This window comes from Halichoerus grypus, chromosome 2 (assembly GCF_964656455.1).
Source record: "Halichoerus grypus chromosome 2, mHalGry1.hap1.1, whole genome shotgun sequence".
In the NCBI taxonomy this organism is placed as follows: Eukaryota; Metazoa; Chordata; class Mammalia; order Carnivora; family Phocidae; genus Halichoerus; species Halichoerus grypus.
The window spans coordinates 192,325,772-192,350,549 of record NC_135713.1 but is presented as its reverse complement, the minus strand read 5'-3'; the positions used below and the strand labels follow the sequence as shown (position 1 = coordinate 192,350,549).

The window sequence follows — 24,778 nt, the reverse complement described above, 5'->3', positions numbered from 1 at the left end:
CTTGCCCTCACTGGGGGAGGAAGTGACGGTAAGGGTAAGGGAGGAAGCAGGAAGGAGAAGATGGCTTTGCCAGTTTTGTCCACGTAGCTGCTGCGCACCCTGGGAAGGCTTTCATAGTGAGCCTTGCAGATAGGACTGTCCACTTTGTCATCGTCTGGCCTCCTGGCTCCTAATGGGTAGGTCAGAGCAGAAGCAAAATGAAGGAGGGGAAAGAGGCCTTCTTTCCCTACATCATTGTAACAGATGGATTTCCATGCTCTTGTTACTAGCTTCCCCCATCCCCCAGGGACATGCAGATGATTAACTGCCGGTACTTGTCACCCTTCCCTGGAAGCAGCTACCTAGAGGAAACAGAGGCACTGATGCTATTGCAGACAGCTAGTAAGATTTTCCACATGAGGGTGTTGGGTGTTGCTCCTTTCTAAAGTGAGGCCAGTATTATTCCCTGAGAATGTTCGGTCTTGAGACTGAAGACCCTGATCACTGATTTTTTTTTTTTTCCAGTGGTTAATAGAATGGGTGGTTTCTGCGGTTCCAGGACTGCAGCCTGGCGTCACGCCCAGGCCCTGGTGGGCCTTTGCCCCTGAGAAAGTCGCTGTATGCGGAGGTTAGTGTTGTGTCCATTACAGCGTCTTCTCTAGTTTTAGCGTCTCTGATTCTCTGGCTGTCTTGCCTTCCCTGAAATCTAGCAGCTGCCAGCCAGGCCCCCATTCTGCCCAGCCAGTGTGGGCGGGCACCACCCTGGAGACGTCCCTGATGTCCTGTGGGTCTCTTTTGTCAGGGACCAGGACATTTTTCCCTCTCTGACCAACCCTGGATCAAGGCTGCACCAGGACCTGGTGCATTGTGGAATTTATTGTAAAGCCAGCCTCTCTGTTGTGAGTGAGCACTGCAAGTTCCAGAAAGACCTGGTTAGCATGTGTTTTCATCTGTCACAGGCCCTACCAGCCCCTAAGCTCACTAGCCTTGTGGCAAGACATGAAATAATACTTGGAATTTCCCAGAACTGGAACCCGGGTCAGTATTAATCCACCTGGGATTGTCCTGCCCCACCTGCATCCTATGTTTTTTGTCACTTGGACGGTCATCTGTCTTCTCTTCCTTTTCTGTGTGTGTTCCATTCCACCTCCCTTATTTACCTCCCGCCTGTTTCTGTAGCAATTTTGGTCTTTTTAGGCATACCTTCTCGCGAATGTGTCTTAATTGTCACAGATTTTTCAACATGAGTTTCCCCTGGTACTGATTTCACACTTGGTGGGCTCTCCATTGCTCCTACCCCTCTGTGCTAACCAGGGGCCCTGGGCTACCAAGGAAGGGGGGGTCTAGGACCCCTTCATAAAAGGGTTGCGGGTCCTGCCGGAGTAAGAACAGTGGCCTGGAGGGTAGACAGAGGAGTCTGGGCATCTTCAGACCTAGGTCTGACTTTGGGGAGGTGAAATTTCCAGCACCCCTAGCCCCCCTGCCAGCACAGGGATCTTAGCAGTCCATAAAAAGGGTTCCGTAAAATGGATTTTTAAACTGCACAGAGCCAGTTGTCCTATTCCCTTGGGCATCTAAGGATCCTGCCGAAGAGCATCCTTTAGAGGAAGGTGCGTAAGGAACAACTAAGCCATGTGGACCTGACGCCCCATCCTGCACGGCTGATGTGATAGATCTATTTGTAGTGTACACCAGCGTGCTTCCACACGCGCCCTCCCAGTGAGCGCTGGTCTTGGTGAGCCAGAGCTGAGGCTTTCTGTCCTGCTGTACTTTGAGAGCCATCCTCCCGACTTTTATTAAAAAGTTATGAAGGCAGTTCGTGGGTCTTTACCACCTGGGGCTAAGGAACAGCCCCCACAGTGTGTCTGGGGACCCAGAGGCCCTGAGATGGCATAAACTGGCTTTCAGGGCCTTGTGAGAAACACACCTTGGCCTAACTGCGTCTCCTGTCTCCACAACACCCCCCTCTCCCCTGCCAGAGCGTAGGGAAGCGTTCCAGGCTGGGGAAGGAGCACCCTCTAGTGGAGCTGGGGTGAAGTCTTAGGTCACGCAAGTGCAAGACTCTCCAGGGGACAGGATCTGTGACCCTGTACAGGATTTGGATGTGCCTGTGGCGGTTGAAGACAGGTGTTTTGTCAGAGAACTTGGGATTATCTTCATTCCGTGGAAGTTTCCTCCAGGGGTGACCACTTTAAGAAAAACCAAACTCAAAGACCCAAGTAAGTAGGAGAGTCTTGATTTTTAAATTTTTTTTTTTTTTAAGATTTTATTTATTTGCGAGAGAGACAATGAGAGACAGAGCATGAGAGGGAGGAGGGTCAGAGGGAGAAGCAGACTCCCTGCTGAGCAGGGAGCCTGATGTGGGACTCGATCCCAGGACTCCAGGATCATGACCTGAGCCGAAGGCAGTCACTTAACCAACTGAGCCACCCAGGCGCCCTGAGAGTCTTGATTTTTATACGAGGCTTCAACTGCTGGGATTTCCCAGGGTCTTTTGCCCTGATGAATTTAAGTGGGTTTGATTTGCAGATTTGGATTTACACCCATTGTTTTTGAAACACGTCAGTTAAATAAAGTTGAGATTGATATATTTTTTAGAAAATTATCTTTTATAACTAATGGCCCTTTTTTAAAAGTTTCCAGGCCAGAGATTCTCAAACACTGCTCCATGGCCAGGGGCTAGGCTGGCTGCCTCAGAAGCAGCTGGGAAACTTTTTTAAAATTATAGATTCCTGGGGGCCTATCCCAAACCTTCTAAATTAGAGTATTTTTTAAGTCTCTGAGGTAACTCTGATGTGTGTATTTTGGAACCACTGTCTTTTAGACACAAGGCTTTTGTCTTAATCAAAGATGATATCATTTGAAAATAAATGCTGAACTAGGCGGGCATATATGTGTAAAGAACAAAACTTACCAAGTCCAAAATAAAGTCTCATTTGTTTATATCCTATCTTATTCCAGAAAAGATTTGAGGAAATTTACAGGAACTAACTAAAACAGTGCAATATGAAGAAATGAGGACCAAGAGCGAATCAGAGTAGAGTGTCATTACTCAGAAAAAAAACCCAAATGCAAGTCATGAAGCCCTTCCAGAATTGTTCTGGGTCTGGTTCTGAACCCCAGCAGCCAGAGCAAAGAGAGAAGCATGATCCGTTACTATCTCAGTGCGGGTGGGGATGTCATTTGCTCAGAGGAAAACCCAGACCCTTAATACTGCTAGCTTGTGTGTGGCCCTTACTGGAAGTCAGGTATGGTTATTCTCCTGGGTCTCCCTCCCCTCTGCTCTTCACAAACCCTCCGAATCAGGTCATGTATTATCCCCACTGTGCAAGTGGCTGAGATTTAGTGACTTTCTCCAGGCCCCACATCTGTCTGGCTTTATAGCCCAATATCATAACCATGGTATCGAGGCGCTTCCCGTGCCCGGGATGAGGGGCAGGAGATGTAGGCCGGATGCCAGGATTGAGTTTAGGCTGTAAGGCACTTGTGCCTCGCAGGGCAGGTTCTCTGTCCGAAAGTATTTTCCTAACTGAATGCGGGAGAGGGGATTTGTGGGGAAGTTTCCGAAGTGGAGAATGGGCGCTGTACTCAGGCCTCGCCACTAGGGAGCGACATAACCCTACCTGTGGCTGAGCTGTCCAGCACTGGGCTCTGGGCCTGAGGCCTGGTATGTTTGGAAGAGGAGGAAACAGCCGTACACTTGGGTTGGCTCCTTTTAGATACAAAATTCCCTGCCGAGTAGTGGTTCTGGGCTGTTCCTTGGGGTTCTCAGGATATGGCCAAAAAAGACCTGAAATCTATTAGTTCTGATTTCAGACTCCCCTTCCGTTCAGTCTTTCCCTCAGCACATGGACATTATCGCAAACAAGCATGGAAAACATTTCTCAAAGCGCGTGTTCATTCCTACTCCCCTTTTCGTGTCCTTTCGTTTCGTGTGCCACGTGGGACAGGAGGGAGGTGGGATGGGGCAAGGGCATGTGGTAGGTCCTTGGCGCCCTCCAGTGCAGTTGGTAAGTTCCCTGCCTTAGGAACCCCTCTGGGAGCATGCCCTCCCCACCTCCTCCCTACATCCTTCTGGCACAGGGTTCTCAATCTTGGCTCTACATGGGGATTCCTTCCAGAGCTTTGTGGGTCTTACCCTGATCTGATGTAATTGGCCTGGGTGCACCCTGGGCATGAGGAGTTTTAAGGGTTGTCCGAGCGATTGAAACATGTAGACGAGGGTGAGAAAGACTGCTTTAGTCCTAGAGCTTTCTACCCGAGGTCAGGCTGTCCCCCTGTGAACTTCCCTGTGGCCACACCAGGGACCTACGGCCCTGAGCAGCTGGGGTGGGCTTCGGGAGGGTGGAAGCTTCACTCTCCCATCAGGTGGGGGAAGGGGCCAAATCCTTCCTGGCCAGTGGGGCCCCCTCATTGACTGGCGCCTCTGTGTCTATTGGCTGAAGCACCTCAGTGGGACAGGCCAGCCTCATGCTGTCACATCTGGTGCACCTGTCAGCCCTCCCCACCACCCCCTCCCCAGTTCTGCATCCTCCCCGGACCGCTTGGGCTTCTTGGAACCTTCTGCACCTTTGCACAAGATGTTTCCTCTGGGGTGAGCCACAGACACCCCAAATGCCGTGTCCCCTCCAAGAAGCCTGCCCCCGCCACCCCCCAACATAGCACTGGCACCGCGCATCTGGGGAACGGTGGCGGGAAGGGCTTCACTACGGGGACCTGTGTGCGTCCTGCGTATGGAGACGGAGGTGTTCAGTAGTGGTTGGGCCACTGGCCTGCAGGAGGGCACTTGATGAGCCCAGCCCATGCAGGTAACCGGTTTCTGAGAAATGGGTACAATGGCTCAGCAAAGCTTTTGTGGCCAGGCTGGGAGGAAGCCAGAAGGCTCAAGGCCACTGATGCCACTAGCCATGTGCTGTGGTTGAAGTAAAAGGGTGTGGGACTTCGTGAGCAAGAATGCATCAAGGACCGTTAGGGGAGAGGCCAGTAGGGTGACCAGTTCCTCTTGGTTTTAAAGCTCAGAGTCCTGACTCCTGGTAACCTCCCCGGGCCGGAGCGAATCCGGATGGTTGGTCACCGCAGCCACGCTAGAGGCTCAGACCACCCTGACGGATGCAGAGCGCCCAGGGATGGGGACTGTGACCTTGGAGGCTGACCCCTGACCTAGAGATTCCACTAGTGGGGGCTCATCGGCCCCTCCTCCTGGGCACCTGTGATGCCTCCCGGAGAGGACGTGGCCTTGACCGGGCCCTACAGCTGAGCCCGCCCGGTGCCTCAGTCCTTTAGGACACAGCCACCAGAGCCCGGCATGCACCTGGCACCCTGTTCACTGTTTCAGGGCCCAGGTGGGTTGGAAGCAGCCCCTGTCTCTGCAGCTGCAGTAAGGAGCAGTGAGGGCCCGGAATCCAGGGTGCAGGCGGCAGCCTCAGCTTTGGGGTAACCCCCATCCCGTGTCCCTTCCCACAGCAGATGCGGGGCCCAAGTGACCTGGTGTTTGTAGAGACCCGAAGGTCTGGGGCCACGGCTGCTTCCTGGAGAGCTTACCAAGTCCGGATTCGGGGTCTTGCCCCCAGAGCTGCGGAGCTGCTTGATCTGGGGGGCGGCCCGGAGCTCAGGGTATTTGTTTGAATTTTCCAAGAGAGTCTTCTGCACAGCCAAGGTTGAGACCACTGCTCTAAATGCCTCCCAGGTGTGACCGGTGGTTATTCCTGTCTAACTGGGAGGACAGGAAGGGCTCACATGAAACAACTGGAGAACAGAGTGACCTGTGGATGTGTCTAGGGTAAGGGACAAGAGTCTAGAGTGGCTGTCACAGCGGGCTAACTAGGAGGGGCTTTCTGGGAGAGCGAGGTGCTGGCCACAGTTACCGAGCTCCGACCAGCCTGGAGCTGCCAAAGGCAGCGGGGAGCGCTGCTGGGAGGGCTGACGCCGGTGTCCCCTTGGCGCACAGCTTCCTGGCACAGGTGTTGCCGCTCAGAGGCCCGAGAAGCCCGAGGTGGAGCCGGATCGCTGGTGGGCAGTAACTCCTCAGAGGCAAGCGGGTGTGCCCGCCCTGGGCAGCCGGGAAGCCATGCCACCCCCCTCCCCGGTCCAGCCAGTACAATGGGCTCCCTGTTTCTGCCCCTGGGACCGCGTGGGCAGAGCCAACCGTCTGGCTCTACCCACCTCCAGGCCTGCTCTGCAAAGAGTTTCCCGTGCCCAGGGCGTGTGCAGAGACAGAGGCAAGGAATCGGGAAGTTGGACCTCTGTAGGAGGAGAAGACTCACCGCTGCCCCTCCGACCTCTCCACATTGGCATGAATATCAGCAGATAAAACCCTGAACTCTCCTGCATGTTGTCCAAATTCTGGGTGCTGTATGCATGGGGCAGGTGTAAATTCAGTGTCCTCTAGAATTTCTTCCAGGAAACTTTTTTCCTTCCCCCTCCTTTACTCCCTTGGCAGAGGGCAGCCTCTTTCACGGAAGCAGAGCCTCAGAAGAAGAGTGGAATTCCAGAATGGAAGTTGTGGCCGCCTCCTTCCATGAGAAAACACCTTGGAATCAATTTTCTGAGGTCCCCCATTTGGAGGGAACAGCACTTAATGAACGATGTAGAGGGCCTGAGATACTTAAGGCGGGGGAGAAGCTCAATCCTAGTATTGTACCCTCTTACTACAAAAAGTCAATTTAATAATGACAAGGGGGCGCCTGGGTGGCTCAGCCGGTTGAGCATCTGACTCCTGGTTTCGGCTCAGGTCATGATCTCGGGGTGGTGGGAGCGAGTCCTTCATTGGGCTCCACGCTCAGTGGGGAGTCTGCATGTCCCTCTCCCTCCCCCTCTGCCCCTCCCCCTGTTCACGCTCTCCCCCCTTCTCTAAAATAAATAAGTCTTTTTAAAAAATGACAACAGATATCACAGGGTGGTGATAGGTGCCAAGCAAGTGGATTGGACACTAGAGACCATGTTCAGAGGACGGTTTGTCCAGACAAGGGTGGGAGTGGTGATGGAGCACTTCCTGGAGGAGGGAGGATTTGAGCTGGGTAGAGAATGGATTCGTGGCCAGAGCTGTGGTACTGACTGATATTCCTGGGGACTCAGGGAGGAGAGCTCAGTTCTCAGCTGGCTGGGTTTGGGGTGTCCTGTGGAAAGGGTGGGGAAGTATTGTGTGGGAAGCAGGAAGGGGGTGACAGGAGGCACTGGTGTGGATGCCAGTGTAGGGGTCCCTAGCTGTCCTGAAACCAGAGATGTGGGAAGGAGCCCTGCTCACACCCTGGACTCTGGACCCAGGAGCTCAGTACAGGGGTGCATGCTCGTACGGCAGCCTCATCTGGTGTAAGTGTGTAGGAGAGAGGGTGTGCTGGGGCTCTGGGTGGCCAGTCTCAGGAGCACCCAGCAACCTGGACTCCCCCGACCTGGTGAAACCGCCAAATGGGCTTGGGTATGGGGGGCTGGCACTGCTGCATAGCCTGAGAGCCCCTAACAGCTCATTTTCTTGATGGTGACATGTGGATGAGACCTAGTGGAGAAGTCAGCCTGGTGTGGGGTGCGGACAGGCTCAGCTGTCCTGGGAGGACCTGACCCCCAAGGACCCTGTTGTGTATTTTGAGATGTGACATAGGGTGATGGAGGTGGTGCCATGCTGTTTGGGATGCGGATGGCAGATGTGGTTTAGAATCCTGACTTTTCCACTCTTAGCAGGGCAGCCTTGGGCCTAATCACCCTAACCTGTTTCTCTGTGTGTATCATGAGAATAATAATACTACAGAATGGTGGTTCGTATGGCCACACTCGGAGCTTTGCCAGGAAGTGGCATTGATTTGTAAGGAGGCAGAAGAGTTTATGATGGGAATCGAGCAGGCCTGGGTATGCAGCTCAGCTCCATCCCTTATTAATTGTGTGACCTTGAGCAAGTCACATCACTCAAGCCTCTGTTCTGTTACCTTCTAGGGATGAATAGTGCCCATCTCCCAGGCCGGCTGGGGGCCAGTGAACACTGCAATGTAGATAAAGTGCTTACTGCACAGGCCGGGCCATAAAGAGACAGTAGCTGAAGTGTTGTTAGTCTGCATTGCAGAAGACCCGAGTCTGGTCCCTTCCTCTTCAACTTGATGTGGTGGTTAGTCGAGGATCTGATATCCCTGCAGAAAGTACCACCAGTCTCCTCCAGTTGGACTGGGTTTGGGAATAGGTATCGTGTAGATACAATACTGAGTTTGGTATCAGAAGACCTGAATTCAGGTCCCCACTTGATTACCCCCATCTGTTTCTCGATCTCAGTGCCCTCATGCGTGAAATGGGGATGGTTTTAATGACCTTCCTCAGAGTTGTAGTGAGGACAGAATGATCGGACATGTGGGGACCAGTGAGGATGCTCTGGACTGTGAGAAGCAGCACCCCCAACTCCAAATAGCTAAACACTGAGAGCTTGTGGAGCTGGGGCAGGCTGCAGGGTTGGGCGATTCAGGGCTCGGGGCCCTCACGCCTCAAGGGGAGGCTGGGGACTGCCTCGGTTCCCTGAGGGTAGTGGAATTCTGGGGAAGGGATGGAAGAGAGGCCAGAGTGATGGTTGAAAGGTCAGACTGGAATTGTTGCCCACTCAGGTTCCTTATTCACTCAATAACTGGTACTTGAGCACCCACTACGTACCGGTCATGGGGCTGGGCCTTGGAGCACCAACGTGATTTCACAAGGTCCCATCTGTATGAGTGATCTACTGTTGTGTGACAAGTCACCACAAACACCCAGGGGCTTAAAACAACAATACTCAGTTGTTATACCTCACGTTTCCATAGATCTGGAATTAGGACGGGGCCTGGCTGGGACGGCTTGCCTCTGCTCCATGGTGCTGGAGTCTCAGCTGGAAGATTCCAGGGCGGGGGCGGAGAATCATCGGAAGGCTGAGTCACGCATGTGGTGCTCGATGCCCGCTGAGCTCTCAGCCAGGGCCGTGCACGGGACCGCCCGCACAGGCTGTGCCTTGTGGCCAGGCCTTCCTCGCAGCGTGGCGGTTCCCAGAGTGAGCGGCGCGAGGGAGACAGTCAGGTAGGAGCTGTATCCCCTTTTATGACCAAGTCTCAGAAGCCACATGCCATCAGTTCTGCCCTACTACCTGGGCTGTGCCAATCTCAAGCCCCCCCCCACCTCTCGGGGGCGGGGGGAAGTGTGAGTCACAGTGTTAGGAAGAGCAGGTAGGATAAACCCATGGGCCTGGCTGTCTTTGGAAAGTACAGCCTGCCACGCTCCCCTTGAATAATGCACACATCTAGCTCACAACAATAAAACGTGCAAACTCTATTACCATAGGTACCGGGGAGCGTCTAGCCACCTGAGACACTGGGGGAGGCTTTTGAGCTGAATCCCCAGATGAGTCAGATTTGACCGAGCACAGCTTGGGAGGAAGGTCTCAGAGGGAAGAGTGTGAGCAAAAGGGTGTACCCAGGAGGGGTGGAGCTCAGGCTTGGGGTTGAAAGCCAGACAGTTCCTGAAAGTAGAGTCATTACTCTCTGCTCTCCTACGTTCCCCACCCCTCTGCACACAGTAGGCACTTAATAAATGTTTGAATTTGGAGTGAACAGTGTGTGTCAAAGTGATGCAGTTGGGCCTCCTGGAGGAGGTGTGGGATGAAAACAGGCAAGAAGTCACTGTTTTATTGTGGAACCCGGTGTCCTCCTTCTTAGTTGCTGGCTTTTCCGTATTTTTTAGTGTCTCTGAAAGAGTCCCCAGGAGCCGGTAGCAGTACCCAAATCACTTTCTTTTCCTGTCCCTCGCCCCAGGCAGGATTCTTAGGTCCTCTTCCCCTGCTTCCTGGACCCCAACCTGCACTGCTGCCCCTCTTAGGGTGGGAAGTGGGCCGCGGGCTGAGGGGCCTGGGATGGAGGTGGCAGAGGGGGAGTGAAAGGGTCAAGAGGGAGGGGATGGAGAATGAGGGGACAGAAGATTAAATCGGTCAGTGTGTACAGTGCCAGAGCCCAAACCCCACGCTGCAAATGCTTTCTCCCTTGACACTTGTCCCAGAGAAAGGCCCAATTAAAATAGCACCTACTGGAAATGGCACAGTAATTGCAACAGGCAGCTGGTTCAGCCCATCTCCCGGAGCGCGGGGCAAGTCTCGAGCTTCAGGAACATCCCTGTGTGAGTTCAGAGCCCCCTGAGCTCAGGAGCAAGAGGGCCCGAAGCAGCAAAGACCAGCAGAACAGGGGCTGCCCCAGCAGCAGGCCTGTCTCAGACCCGGTACAGCAGCCTGAGAAGAGCCTGGACATGTCTCTGGGGGCGGGGCGGGGGGGGGGGGCAGTCTGCGTTGGCAGGGCAGTTCAGTGGGCTGGCACGAGGGGCTGAGATGAAAACTGCCGGGTTCCAAATCCCAGAAGAGAGGAAAAGTGGAGGTGGAAGGAGTCTCGGGGATCACCAAGGCTGACCTTGGGGAGAGTGAGTTGCCAAGGGTCATTTAGCCAGTTGGTAATGATCGATCTGGAATCAGAGTGGAGGTCACCTACTCCCAATCCAGCATCCTGCTGCCCACGGGCATTCACACCATGCCCCCTGGGCCTGGCCCTAGCGTGTGGCCCTCACCCCAACTACAATCCCATGGCCTGGCACTGTACTATTTTCTAACTCAGGGTGGCAGCCCCAGAGGCTTTTCTGATTTGGGGGCATCTCCCAAGGCCCCTCAGATATTGACATGAACTGGCAGGCACATTGCAGATCGTGATGTCCCTAAGAGGATGCAAGACAGAGGTGGACAGAGCCCATGCCCACAGCCGATTTGGTGGGTTCCAGAGGTGCCCACCTGCCACCATAGTGAAGCCTGGTGGTAGATGGCATTCTCCCCGTTATCCACTAGACTATAGCTTATCCACCCAGAGTCAGTTTCCATGGTAACAGCAAACTCCTTATCCATCATTTTCATCCTTAAAGATTCCTACCCCAGCTGCCTGAGCCTGGGCTCCTTGCCCAGCTGCCACACCAGGCAGAGCTCCAGATCCCAGGTTTAATGGTAAATTGTCAGGCTGCCAGCTAGGGCCTCCTGGGAGGTGCCTGGTAACTGGCATAGCCCTTGAAAATGACCATATAATCACTTCTTAATTGGGTTAGGAACTTGCTCCCAGCGGCCCCCTCTTGCTCCTGTGTCAGAACCACCTCCCTCCTCTCCTTTGGAGCTTAGCAGTAGAGATCTTCCCCATTCCCCTCTGCCCAACCTCCCAGACCAAGATAATGCTAATCAAGGCTTCTCCAAAGCCAGCTGCAGCTGCTAACCCGGGGGGCGGTGGGCAGGGGGGGAGTCTTCTAGTCTGTGGGGCCCAGGAAGCCCAGCCTCCATGGCCGAAGGGCAAGAGAACACTCAGGGTGGTCTGTACATCCCACCCTCCCTCACTCTCCCAGCCAGCCCTGTTCATGGCCTCTGTGTGGTGCTTCCCCCTCTAACCATCACCACCTTGACTCCCCAGCTCCAAGTGCACTCCCACCAGGAAGTCTTCCTTTCTAAACCATTTTTCTCTGCATCCTCTCCGCATGGTTATATTTGGTTTCTGCAACATAACTTTGTATATATTGCGTCAGGGAGAGGGGGAGATTCCTGGGCCTTTTTTCTTCTTTATGAAGCTATTTTTTGGTGTATTTTCTGTACTGGAAAATTATTGTAGTGGGTGTATGATGTTCATCTGCTCAGCATTCCATCTCTGGACTACAAGCCCATATGCCCTTCTGCTGGCAACAGAATCTTTCTTTCCTATGTAAGACCTGTTCCATGGGATTCAGCTAGAACTGCCTCCTCCAACAGGGGGATGCACCAGAAATAGGCCTCGTCAATCCGGGGACTCTATCAGGAGGCCATAGTGGTTGGTTCAGGGATGACTACATGACCATGCAGAGCCAATCAGAATCTTCCCTGGTATTCCTGTGGACACTGCTGGTTCCCTGACCAATGTCCATTCTCCCCTTGGTTCTCACTAACAAAAGCGTAGTTTTGTTAATACAGCAGGAAGCCCAGTTGAAAATACTTACCTCTCTAGATTTTCTTTCCACTAGGAATGGTCCAGTGGAAAGACCCAGTTCTGGTCAATAATATACGGGGAGAAATTACTGGGAGGAACTTCTGGGAAAGAATTTCAAAAGGAACCAACTCAGCTGGCATGGCCCTTTTTAGCAATAATCCTAAGTGATCACTGACCAAAGATGAAGACATCTTCACCTGGAGGCCTTTGCTCCTGCTGTGTGGAAAGGCTGCCTGAGAATGAAGTCCTCTAATGTGGGGGGAGGGGGGGGTGCAGGGTGAGAAGGAGAAGACTGTATTAGTTAAGCACCTGGATTGAGCCATGCCTGAAGCCTCAGAACTTCCTAATTTGGGAAGCCAATAATCCCATTTCTACTTAAGTGGGTTTACATTGAGTTTCTCTTTCAGTGAAGGAGCCCCAAAGAAAACTCTCCATAAGACCAAGACCATGTCTTTGTCTCTGCTCTCCACTCCCAAGCTACCCACATCATAAGATGTTAGATGCAAAGCTGGCACACAATGAATAGACTTTGAGCCCCCCAAATTGTTTTCTCAACAATGTTGAGTCAAATAACAGCTTGAAAACTTGAGATCTGAACTAGACTCATTGATATCAGGAACAGAATTTCCAATCTTTAATAGACGGCTCAGGCCAAACACACGTTGGTGGCAGTACATGGTGTGGAATCCCTTCTCTTCACCAAACCATTCCTTCAACACTCACCTCCTCCAGGAAGCCTTCCAAACCAGGTCTTAACTCCATCATCCTTCCTACCTTTGTGATTACTTCCTTTCATTAGCAGTTTGGTCCAGCTGTACTTGGTTAGACGTATCATTTGGGCAGAACTTATGTGTGTCATCCCTCCCACCCCACCTCCTGCTAACCGACTAAAGAGCTTTTTAGAACAGGGGCTATGTCTCCACCATCAGACTAGGCACATTCTGGGGTCAGGGCCTCTAACTCCTCTGTTAGATTGGGGGTCCAGGTGCTACCTCTCCTCACAGCACAACAGGACCTGCACAATCAAGAATCATCTTCACACCTCATGAAATCTCATCAGCAGGACAAGAAAATATGGTCTGGACTACAACCCTGTAGAGATGGAGAGTGGACAGAGTAGGGGGAAAGAGCAGTTAGCAGGAGGATCCATCTTAACCTTCAGGGAAGAACTGATTAACAGCCCCTAAGATTAGTCCTGGATCAGATACGTTATTCAGCAACTCGTACAATATTCTAATTCAGGTCCTGTCTCCTCCTGTGCAGTCATATAAACAGAAATCTTGTCCCCACGTAAGGCCAGAATTCTGCCTTACAAGCTTTCCTATTTCCCTTGTTCCACTACTGTTGTGTAATGATGAATCCTTTATTGGGAAGCTTGTCAAATCCGAGTAGACACTGAGGGGGCGGCCATGTGTATGCTGTCTCATGGCTCCCGTTGGATGGCAGCCCTGGAGTAACCTGCGTAGCTGATAGTACCAGAGGGACAGGATCCCACCATCCTGCTCTGCTCCAGCATGTTGCAGTGCCATTGTAGCCCCTTGCCCCCATCCCTACACGGAACGTTTTAAACAGCAGCTGCGCAATGGGTAGAGGAAGGATGCTACCGTAGGTAGGGTCTTGAAGGTGATGCATTCCCAAAAGAGTCAGGGAAAGTTGTTCATTCTGGAAGGACAGATAACCTGAGTAAAGGCAGTGTGAGTGAGGTGGGTGAGGCTGCCACTGGAGCGCTGACTTGCAAGGAACTACTGAGAGCAGAAAGCAAAAGGGAGGAGGGGAAGGGCAGAGAGGACATTAAGGGCTGGTTGGTTTGGTGGGAGAGGAGGGATTTGACGGAAGCCCTTGAATGCAAGTTGAGTCTGTATTTGGTAGAAAAAGCAATGGGGAGACAAGGGCAGATCTTGGATAGGAGAGAGACATGCTAAAAAATAGTGCTAATGATCCCATCATCTGCATGTGGGAGGATGAATGCTCAGGGGAAACGGAGGCGAGGCGTGAAGCCAGGGTTCTGCACCGGGGATCAGTGTGCATGAAGATGGTTATGGAAGCTGGATGGAGTTGAGGTCTGTGTGAGCAACTCCTCCACTTGTAGACAGGCTTTGTCTCTTGGAGAAAGGTGCTGGGAGCTCTAGCTCCGTTCCCCATCCAGGGATTGGTGGCCCCAGGAATCTGGGCTGCTGCTTTGGAGATCAGTTGCCACCAAATGTCACTGGATCTGGGCCACCCATTCAACCCACATAGTGCAGGTCTCCTTGTCCTCAGCTGGCAGGACTTTCTTTCCATTGACAGTGACTGGCCAGAAAGCCTCAGGGAAGGCAGAAATGGGAAGCAGGCTGCCAAGAAGCTTTGGCCCAGGTGAACCAACTTGGAGGGCAAGGGAGAGAGGTGAAGAGCCTTCAACCTCACCATTTTGCAAGCATCCATATCACACACCAAATAAGGAAGAAGATGGGACACATTTGCACAATAACTCAAGGCAGAGTCTCCATGGCAACAATTACCCAAAAATTCACTCTTGACAGTTGCAACAGCAGGAGCTAGCAAAGAAGACTCTGGGGGTGGGAGACATGCGTGGGGACTCAGAGGATGGCTTCCTTTTATTCTTAAACTGAAGGAAGAGCTGACGGCAGGAACCAAGGCGTCTCAGAGCCTGACTAAGCCAAGAACCATTGGAACCAGAAGCTGGAAGGAGCCTTAAAGACGAGCTAGTCTGAGGCTTGGCTGTGAAACCCTCCAGGAGGATGTGCTAGGTGGGGGGTGAGGACTGGGCCATCAGGGCATTACCTTTCCCCCCCACCCCCCACCAACTTCTGGTGGACAGAAGTTCTCCCTGCCTCCAGAGATCTTGGGATGGGGACAACAGATGGACCCAACTTCCTGGGAAGTCAAAGGCTCTGGGGAGTTTGAGTTTGCCTGAAGACTGAGTCCAGTCCTTAAAAATCTCACACGTGACATGGGTTGGGAGAACCGAGCTCTAGTCACTCTGCTCTCTGACTTGCTCAATGGCTCTTCAGCTTCCCCACAGTGAAATGTGCAGCCTACCTTGAAGAACTATTACAAGGCTGAGTGAGTAGAGTGAGATGGGAAATGCTTTACCAAAGTAAAGTCCAACCCAAAGATAAGAGATGTCTGTAGGGCCATGCAGGGCAATCTGATAAATTAGCTGCACCCAAGACTCTCCTCCTCAGGCAGAGACGTGTCCTAGGACAAGTGAGTCAGTGTCAAGAATGCAAGGAGGAACCTAGAGTGCGACCAGAGAGGGGTACAAGGAAGATGGTGGCAAGGTGGGGGTAGAGAGTGGCTTAGCAGAAGCATCATCTGCTTCCTACCAGCAGACAGATAGACAGTCTGACTGATCGAGTGAACTCAGAGGCAGGCAGCAAAGCATGCAACCTCCAATTTTTAATTTTTAATTTTTCCCCCAATTTTTAATTTTTTAAAGAAGAAGTTTACCTCAAAGGGAAAAGTATAATGCTTTCTTTTTAGAAAAACCTAAATCCACCACCCCCATCCCCACCCCCATTCTACCTTTATTTCTCTTTGTCCAATAGTGCTTCAGGGCCATTGACTAATTTTCAGCCTCTGTAGCTCAGGCTGCATTAAAAACTCTAGAGACAGAAGAGGTTTTTCATTTTTCCTTTGGAAACTAAGAAAAGAGGCAATTTGACTATCTTTAGAGCAAAGAAAAAGGCTCTGCTGGGTCTCATCTGCGTTTGGAAGTAAAACTTTGTTACCAACGCCCATGGATGGCAAACCCCTTCCACCGAGTATGGTAAGAAGGGATTAAGCTAGAGCATTTCTTGAGCACTTTTCCTGTTCCAGGCTCTCTCCTGTGCCATCCCTCTCTCCACCCCAAAACTTTTCCCTTCCTTTTACTCTCCCTAACAATGGAAAGTCCTCCCATCCTTGGAGGTCCTCAGAAGCCATTCTTCTCACTTCTGGACTGAGCAGGGAAGAGAGAGATACAAGAGACAAGCCACAGGAGGAAGGCTGGCTGCATCCTCAGGCAGGACCTCCCAGCCCGGAATTCAGAGCGATGACCATGGTCCAGGCTTCAGAAGAGTCCCAAAGCTCAGTGGGGTCAGGACACTCGGAAGGGGGCCAGCCTCTCAGGACTGACCAAGCTCAATGATGAGCCACTAGAATGCTGCTTCCTAAACTCAGAACGGGAGGGGGATGAAAGCTGCCTATTCAGTCACTAGGCTACTCATGCTCATTATTCTGGGGAGGCCTTTCGGGGACTCAGGAGACCAAGGAAGCCAAAATAGAGCTCGGAAGGTCACTTGAAAAACAGAAACCATAGCAAGGAGCCAGTAGTTCTGAGGGGAGCAATACGTAGTCACCTCCTCAGGGACCAGAAAGCTCAGCTCTTCCACTCCTTCATGACTTCATCCATTCAACAAACATTTGTGGGGTACCTACTATGCAGACATTTGCTAGGTACTGCAGACACAGTAGCAGGAGGGAAAAGGCGGTGGATCGGGGAGGTGTGGAGCTCTGTGAGCGACACTGTTCAGAGAATGGAAAGACAAGCCACAGATGGGGAGAAAATATTTGCCAGCCACCTATCTGTCAAAGGACTGTATCTAAAATGCGTAACGAACTCTCAAAACTCCACAATGAGAAAGCAGCCCCACTTAAAAAATGAGCTAAAGACACATCATCAAAGAAGATACACAGATGGGAAATAAGCACCTGAAAAGAGTTCAACACCATCATTCACTAGAAAGTGCAAATTTAACCCACAATGAGATACCATCACACACATAGAAAGGCACACATACAAACAAATGAAACACACGCACACACCCACAACTGACCAAACCAAGTGCTCCTGAGGAGGGGAGCAGCTAGAACACTCATACTTTGCTGGTGGGAATGCAAACTGTAACAGCCGCTGTGGAAAACAGTTTGGCAGTTTTTTTATAGAGTTAAACATCTACTCTCTGCATGACTCAGCAGTGCTCCTCCTAGGTATTTTCCGAAGAAGAATGAAAACTTTTGTTCACACATACACACAAAAACTATGTGAATAATTATGTTGGCTTTATTCATAATCACCAAAGCCTGATTCAGCCCAAATGTCCTTCAACTGAAGATGGATAAAAATAAAAATTTAACTTAAAAAAAAACCCGTGATACATCCATATGATGGAATACTGCTCAGCAATAACAGCAATGGACACTTGCAGCAAGTGGGTATATGAGGCTAAGTGGAAGAAGCCAGACTGAAAAGCCTACCTATCATATGATTCCATTTATTTGACATTCTGGAAAAGAAAAAACCATAGGGACAAAGAACTAATCAGTGCTCATCAGGGCCTATGGGAAGGAAGGGGGTTGTGACTCCAAAGAGGCACCATGAAGAAGCTTGTTGGTCTGGTAGAACCCTATCCTGATTATGTTGGCGATTACACAACCCTAAGCATTTGTCAAGGCTCTTAGTACTGTATACCCCCCCCAAAAAAAGTGAATTGTACTGAATGTAAATTTAAAAATAAAAATACATATAATGACCACTTTGGAGAGAGTTCTTTTTTTTTTAAAGGTGGAATAAGAAAACTTCGTAGATAGGAGAGGTCATCAGAGTTTGAACATTTGAAGTCTTTGTTTTGTCCAGGATGAAGGCAGAGATACTGATTAATTTCAGACTGGTCAAGAATGCTGTTAAAAACTGAAGGTGACCACTAAGAGGAACAGAAATAAAATGTGTAACTTCTGAATCGGTAGAAGTCATGAAAGAAGGGGGAAAAAAGAAGCAACTAAAAAAGTGGTAAAAACAAAACACCAAATAAGATGGTAGGAGCAAATCCAATTATATTAGTTATCACAAGAAATGAAAACAGATGAAAGGCACCAGGAAAAAGATGATATTTTTAAAATCCAGCTATATTTTATGTGCCTTACATAAACATTGACAGGGAAAACGTACAAGGAAAAGGTTTTTAAAAAGATACACAAAGAAAATATTAACCAAAATAAAGCTGGTATAGAACTACTAATATCCAACAAAATGTGCAGCTTTTATTTAATATTAATACCTACTGTATGCAGAGCCCGCTCCTAGGCCGGTGGGGTGATATGGGAGAAACAAACATGACACCCATCCCAGGGGACTGTAGTTTGGGTGGTGTCCACATGACTCTAAATTACTCTATATAGTCAACAAATACTTTTCAGTAACTCTGTGCAAACCCAGCAAGAGATGACATTTCTAAAAAAAGAGACAGGGGAGGGAAACATACTTGGAATTCCAATTATAAAACTCATGTATTGATCAGTGTAGCAGTTGGTTTCCAAAGACACCTGCCAATGAACCATGCCTCCCAGTCTTCATGGCCTTATGTAGTCTCCCCTCCCAGGCAGGCACCGTCCCATCTGAACAGATTTCTAGTGACCACACAGCCTGAGCAGGAGGAGACACCAAAAAATAGGTCATTGTCCAAAGAAGTTAATAAAGCCAAGGCATGCTAAATGGATTTTGTACTCTTTACATATATTGCTTCTTGCATTCCTCCTAGTCACCCTAGGAGAGCTGTTTTATTATCCTGATCTAACAGATAAGAAATAGAAGCTGACCCAGGTCAAGGAACTTCCCAAGATTCCAGGGCTGATAGTGGCAGACTCCACCACCTCCCTCTAGGACGATGTCAACCCTTCTGGAAGAGGCGAATGTGAGCTAGGGCTAAGGGATGGGTAGGATGGGAGTAGGGGGGTCTGGGAGGAGGGCTCTCCAGCTGGGGGCCCAGCTGAGGGGGTGCAAGGGAACATCAAGGTCAGGCTGGTGGGAAAGATTTACAGAGAACAGCGGAGCATGGAGAACAGCAGGGTGGCCCGAAATGATGTTAGATGCTCTGATTCAAGCCCTGGCCTCTGGAGCTGGCCAAGGGTAAACAGGACCCAGAGCCAACCTTCCTAAGGAAGGGCATGCAGAGGGACGTAGGTGTGTGTGGGGAATGGCCCCTGCAGCACCAGCTCTGGTCAGCCCATGACAGACTGGCAGGAAGAGCGCGCCGGCCCCTGGCCACAGCCCCTGTCTGACTGCCTCTCCCTCACCATGTTCCTGGCTCCTACCCGCCTGGAGTTCTCAGGACCCTCCTCTGCAGACCAGCTCCACGCTCTGGCCACCAGGACGACTGGAAAAGGCTGCAGTCAGAGTCCCTCCTGAAATTGTGCCTGATCCTGGAGGCGAGGTTCCTTCAAGGTTACCCTTTACAGCCCTGCAGGTCAAGTCCAGGTTCTCTGGCTCCAAGACCCTGGCATCCAATCCCTTTCAGCAATTCCAGAGGCCTAAGGCCTGCCTTCAGTCCGGTCCTTCCCAACAGAGCCTCAAGCTCCAAAACTGCCCTTCCCTCAGGCAGCCTTATGACTTGGACCTCAACAATTTGAATGGTAGGTCCATTAAGGCCTCATTAATTAATTAACCAAAAATAATAGAGTATTCACAGAGGGAGGGAGGGAGGCTTCTCAGTGACTGGGTGCTCTGGCCAAGTCAGGGTCTGCTAAAAAAAACAAAGTCAACGGACACTGAGAGATCAGAGCAGGGGCAGATAGGAGACAACTGTGGCCTAAAACAAAGTGAAGAGTCAGAAAAGCCACAAAATGACAACAGCACAGAGAAATCCAGAAGAGCCACTTGACAATTCACAAAATAGGATGAGACTCTGGGGTCAGGCCAAAGTTAAGGGCACATCTTTCTTTGCAAGAAGCCAGAGCACCCTACCGAGGCTTGTCTGTTCCCTAACACCTCAGGGAGGCAAGAAACCAGCTCAGAGGCAGGAACGTGACAGTCTATGAGATCTCTGGGGTCTGGGTCTCCTGACTGCTAGGTCAGCAGGGCTCCTGGGGGGCCCAGACCCCCAATCTACCGTCCTATGGGACTGGCTTCACTTCCTATCCTCAGAACAGTCTTCACTGACACCAAGAACCAAACCAAAGAGGGGTGTCTCTTCGGGACACCCAGGCTGAGGAGAGCAAATAGAGAGTTTCAAACATCACAAGTGCAGTTGAGCAGAAAAGGTGAGTGGCGTCTGCCTTTAGGAAACTCCAACCCATCCTAAGTCTACTTCCGTCCCTCAGCATTGATTCACCCTGGCACAGGATCTCATTCTCTAATCTCATTTAATTCTTAAAACAATCCTGTGAAAGGAGGATGATTATCTCCCATTTCATAGAGGAGAAAACGGAGGCTCAGTAGAAACAGGTCTCAGGTAAAGGACAGAATTCTTTGGTTTCCTCATTCCAAGTCCTGTGCCTTTCACCAGATCAAACTGTCTCAGGTCCTTGGTTCAAAGAGCTGCAGGCAAACTTATTACTCAGAGACCGTTTAGGGGCACTCAGAAGCTCCATTTTATTAAAGAAGGCCTAAAACCAACAAGAAACAATCTTGCCCGTCAGATCTGTAGCATAACAAAGGGGCAGGCCCACACACTCAGGTGCCCCATCTCCAACAGCTGGTTTTATAAATGGAAACAGGCACTGGGACCCCGATCTTCCCAGAAAGGCCCGTGGAGCCCCTGGCCCAGATCAGCGGAGCTTGCTTCCAAGAACTGTCCTGTTCCCAGGCCAGCCCTGTAGATACTCCCAAAGTATCCTCGGAGCACAGATTCTTTCCACGGTAGCTAGGTTTCAGAACTGTCCTTTCTTAAATGTTCCTACACACAGGAAGGAGACATTCTGGTTGATTTTCTTTATTATATGCCCTTCTATATACTTCCAATTTCACTTCCTCCAGAGACTAAGGAAGAATGAAAAGAGGAGAAAGGCCCAGATGAGACTTACATTAAAAGAAGAAATGGATGACCTGGCTTCACCGCTTTCGAAACACTCCATTCATCAGTAAACAGCAATCTCCTCTTCTTAGAGACTTCCCCGCCATCCGTGACAGCCTCAGTCTCCACAGCCTGAATCCGATCCTGCACCTGGCTATGCAGAACAACAGGCCGGTGTTTAAGCCCTCCAGCTGCTGTACCAGGTGATGAGTCAGGGTTTTCAGTTGGAAACAAATGACAAAGTTATCTTCTGATTCAGAAAGGCAGCTGATCCTTCAGACATGTGAGTGCTGGGTGAGTAAACAGCACCTCCTTCCACCTGAAGAAAGTTGGAGTTCTGGACAAGGGTCCTGTGAGGGGTGGGATGGGTGTGTGTGTGTGTATGGGGGTGAAGGCAACTAGGCCTTTGAAGCAACTGAATCCCAGCTGGAGGGCAAGAAACTTCTAGCTTGTGATTCTCAGTCTAAAGGCTAGTGGGTGAGGCCAGAAATGTGAAGTCTATGAACATTGGGTATCTTTCTTTACTCCCTCCCTCCTCCTACCCAACAACACCCATCTCCCCCACATTCTTTTTTTTTTTTAAGATTTATTTATTTTTGAGAGAGAGAGAATGCACATGAGTGGGAGGAGGGGCAGGGGGAGAGAGAGAGAATCTTAAGCAGGCTCCATGGCCAGCATGGAGCCCAATGAGGGGCTCGATCTCACAATCCACGAGATCATGTCCTGAGCTGAAACCAAGAGTCAGACACTCAACTGACTGAGCTACCCAGGCGCCCTGCATCTCCCCCATATTCTTTTTTTTTTTTTTTAATATTTTTATTTATTTATTTGACAGAGAGAAAGACAGCGAGAGAGGGAGCACGAGCAGGGGGAGTGGGAGAGGGAGAAGCAGGCTTCCCATTGAGCAGGGAGCCTGATGTGGGGCTCGAACCCAGGACCCTGGGATCACGACCTGAGCCGAAGGCAGACGCTTAAGGACTGAGCCACCCAGGCACCCTCTCCCCCATATTCTTGTCCCACATCCCTTAGGATTCCAGCAAGGACCAAACTCTGAAGGAATGAAAGCAGAAACTTTGCCCAACTCATTCACCATTGCATTTCTAGTGCCTAGAACACTGCATGGCACACAGTGGTGCTCAAAATATACTTGCTGAATGAACAGATGAGTAAAATAAAAAGGCTCAGGGAGAAGTTGAGGTATACAACTTTTCAGTGATAGGGCCACTGTGGAATTCCTTCCATTACACCAAGCTACCAACTGGCTGAAAACCCTTTAGATATATCACACCTTAGTGGGGGGGGGGGGGTAGGGGGATATTGAAGGTAGAAGAGCATTCAATTTTCAAAGAAGTGAGACTCTAAATGGCAAGCAAAGACAATGGGTCCTCTTTGGGGCCCTTTACAATTGCTGTGAAATGGCCAATCCTTTGGAGCCTGGTCACCAGAACTAAGAGGGGATGTGCACCCAACAAGCCCAGGAGATTATAAATATTAACAATGGGGCCTGGATGCCTCAAGAAGGTCTAGCTACTCTGACATAACTTGGCTCTCCGAGTTCATGGGTCATCAAAATGGTCAAAACTCAATGATCCAGTACCTGCAAAAAGAGGAAGCAATTCAACAGCCTCTGAATCCACCTAGGCCTCAGCCTCCCCAGGACCACTCACCTATACTCTTCACAACATGTAACATCACCTCTGGTACTGTGTTTCCCTGTGTTCGGTATTGGGACTAATCTGCAATCAGCTCTGGCTGGGGGGAGCACTGGGTGAGGGTCCTTTCTAAGTGCCAGGACAACACTTTTGGACATGGCTCTGTGACCACAGCCAACCCCACATGGTAGGACCCTCTGAGTTTCTACAGATTACCATCCAAAAGGAAGTGATAAGTTTCCACTGTCCCAGGCTCAATGAGTAGCCATCCCTCACCTTCCAGGTATTTGGATGATACCTACCATTCCAGCAGACAACACAAGTAATGTAAGATGAACGCTAGAAACACAATCCTTGGGGACAACAGGTACAGGGGACCAGACATCCAGGAAAAACCCTTGAACCACAGGAGATGGAGCTCTACTCCTCCACACTTATTTACCATCTGAGGCCCTGTACCCATCGAGCTGCTCAGCAACTGCCTGGCTCTGAGGAAGCACCTTGACTTGGCTGTTGAGGGGAAGCAGGTGGGGTTGGCAGGGGGCTGCACTAAGTTCTCAGATCAAACGGGGACCACGTCAAGGGAAGAATGGGTGCAGAGTTGGGGTGAAGAAATGGGGACATGGAGACCTCATTTTAATAAGACTGGGGAGGGGTGGTAGGAACTGGGGCAGCAAGAGTTGGGGGCAGTTTAGCAAAGACTTAGGGATGAAGTGTCCTCGGGCCGGCTGGAGGTGATAAGAAATTATGTGGTGGGCTCGGAAGTTAGGGGTTGAGTCTGTGAGGACAAGAAGATACATGTAATAAGACTTAGGATAGGGCTGAGATCAGAGTTATTAAGAAGAGGGGGTGAGCTCAACAGAGCGTCTGCTTTGGTGGTAGGTATTAAATGAGGCTGGGTGGAGGTGGGGTGTTACGGCTGAGCAGACCTTGGGGGCTGGGGGGCTGGGATAAGAAAGGTGAGCCAGAATAGGGGAAAACCAGAATGGTGGGGATCAGAGGAGGCTGGCGTGGAACACTGGAGTTGCCCAAGGGGTTGAGGGGTGAGGAGGAGATGCGTTAGAGGGAGGCCGAGGGATGTGGCTGCGCTGGGGGATGGAACTGGGCTACCGTGGGGTCAAAAGTGTGGCTGCATTTACGCAGCACCAGTGGTGAGGGGGTGGGGGGTAGGGGCTTGGCTCGGGTCCCGGGCGGGAGAAGATGGAGGGGACGGGTCAGCAGTGGCTGTGCGGGCTGAAGGCTCGGGTCCGAGTGGGGTGGGGTGCGGGGCTCAGGCGGGGAAGGGAAAGGGCTCTAAAGCAGGACAGTGTCAAGGCAACCAGGGGTTTGGGAGCATGGACAGGGCTGGTGGCCCACCGCCCGTTCGCGTCTCGGCCCCGCCGCCCCTTCTCGCCCTCCTCGCCCCCGACCCCTAACTCACCAGAGGGAGCGGCGACGGGGCGAGGGGCACTCGTGGCCGCTGCAGCCTCTAAACCTCCGACCCGAAGCTGCGGCCTCTCCCCCACTGACAACAGGAAACGGCGCTCGCGGCGCCTGACGCCATCACGTCGGTTCAGCGCCCGGCCCCGCCCCCGGCCCCCGAAGCCAATCGCAGGGCTGGAGGAGCCGTGGGGCGGGGCCCGCGCTTCCGCACGCCCAAATTGCCAAACCGCGAGCAGGTGAGTGATCTGGGAGGCTCCCGACTCTACCCCGCCGAGGTGCGCGCGAAGAGGTGAGGTCACTAGGCGAGGCCACCAGCGTCGGGCGGAACGTGTCCTCCTGCCCGCCTCTAGCAGTGTCTGTGTCAGACTAGATCCTGGCTTTTGGGTTCATGACCTCGCCGGGCCACAGCACCGCCTGTGTAACATTGGGACTGTCTCTTGGCCTCCTGCGGGGAAGGCTCCCACTTGTAAAATCGGACCAATAGCCTACCGTATTTTTGCCTCCCTGAGGGCATCAGCGCAGGTGGTGCTTCCCGCCTTGCGGCTCTGGGGAAAAGCATACGTGTTTGGGCCACACCTTATACCAGGGGAGCGCCTTTAGGTCCCCTGGGCTTTCTCCCGTAACCTGCCCATCAGCCCGGAGGCGCGAAGATCAAGGGCCCGGTTATTCTCATCCAGCCAGGTAGTTGTTTGTTTGCTTTCCTTGGTAGAGTTGGTATTTCTCTTTCAGATGCACTCAGAACAAAAGGTCAAAAGTGTGTGTTTTTTGGGGGGATGTCTTTGCTTCCGCTATTTCACACCTGAAGGCTTTGGTCAAATGGGAGCTTAGGGCCTGAGTGTGGGGTGAGTGCTGGGGTGGAGAGGTATCGCTACCTGCAGGTCCAGGGGAACTTAGGGGGTATCTACAGGGCTGGTCTAGGAACAGGACAGTTCTTGGAAGCAAGCTCCACTGATCTGGGTCAGGGGCTTCATTGGCCTTTCTGGGAAGGTCC

The 24,778-nt window shown here is 51.4% G+C and overlaps 1 long non-coding RNA gene across 1 annotated transcript; it reads right to left on the bottom strand.

The window, feature by feature from the left end:
- Positions 1-33: 33 nt before the first annotated feature.
- LOC144380874 (uncharacterized) lies at positions 34-23,919 on the bottom strand. Its single transcript, XR_013445145.1, has 3 exons — positions 23,786-23,919; positions 20,724-20,867; positions 34-169 (listed from the first exon to the last, which is right to left on the bottom strand). It is a non-coding gene; the product is annotated as an uncharacterized LOC144380874 (long non-coding RNA).
- Between the last annotated feature and the right edge of the window lie 859 nt (positions 23,920-24,778).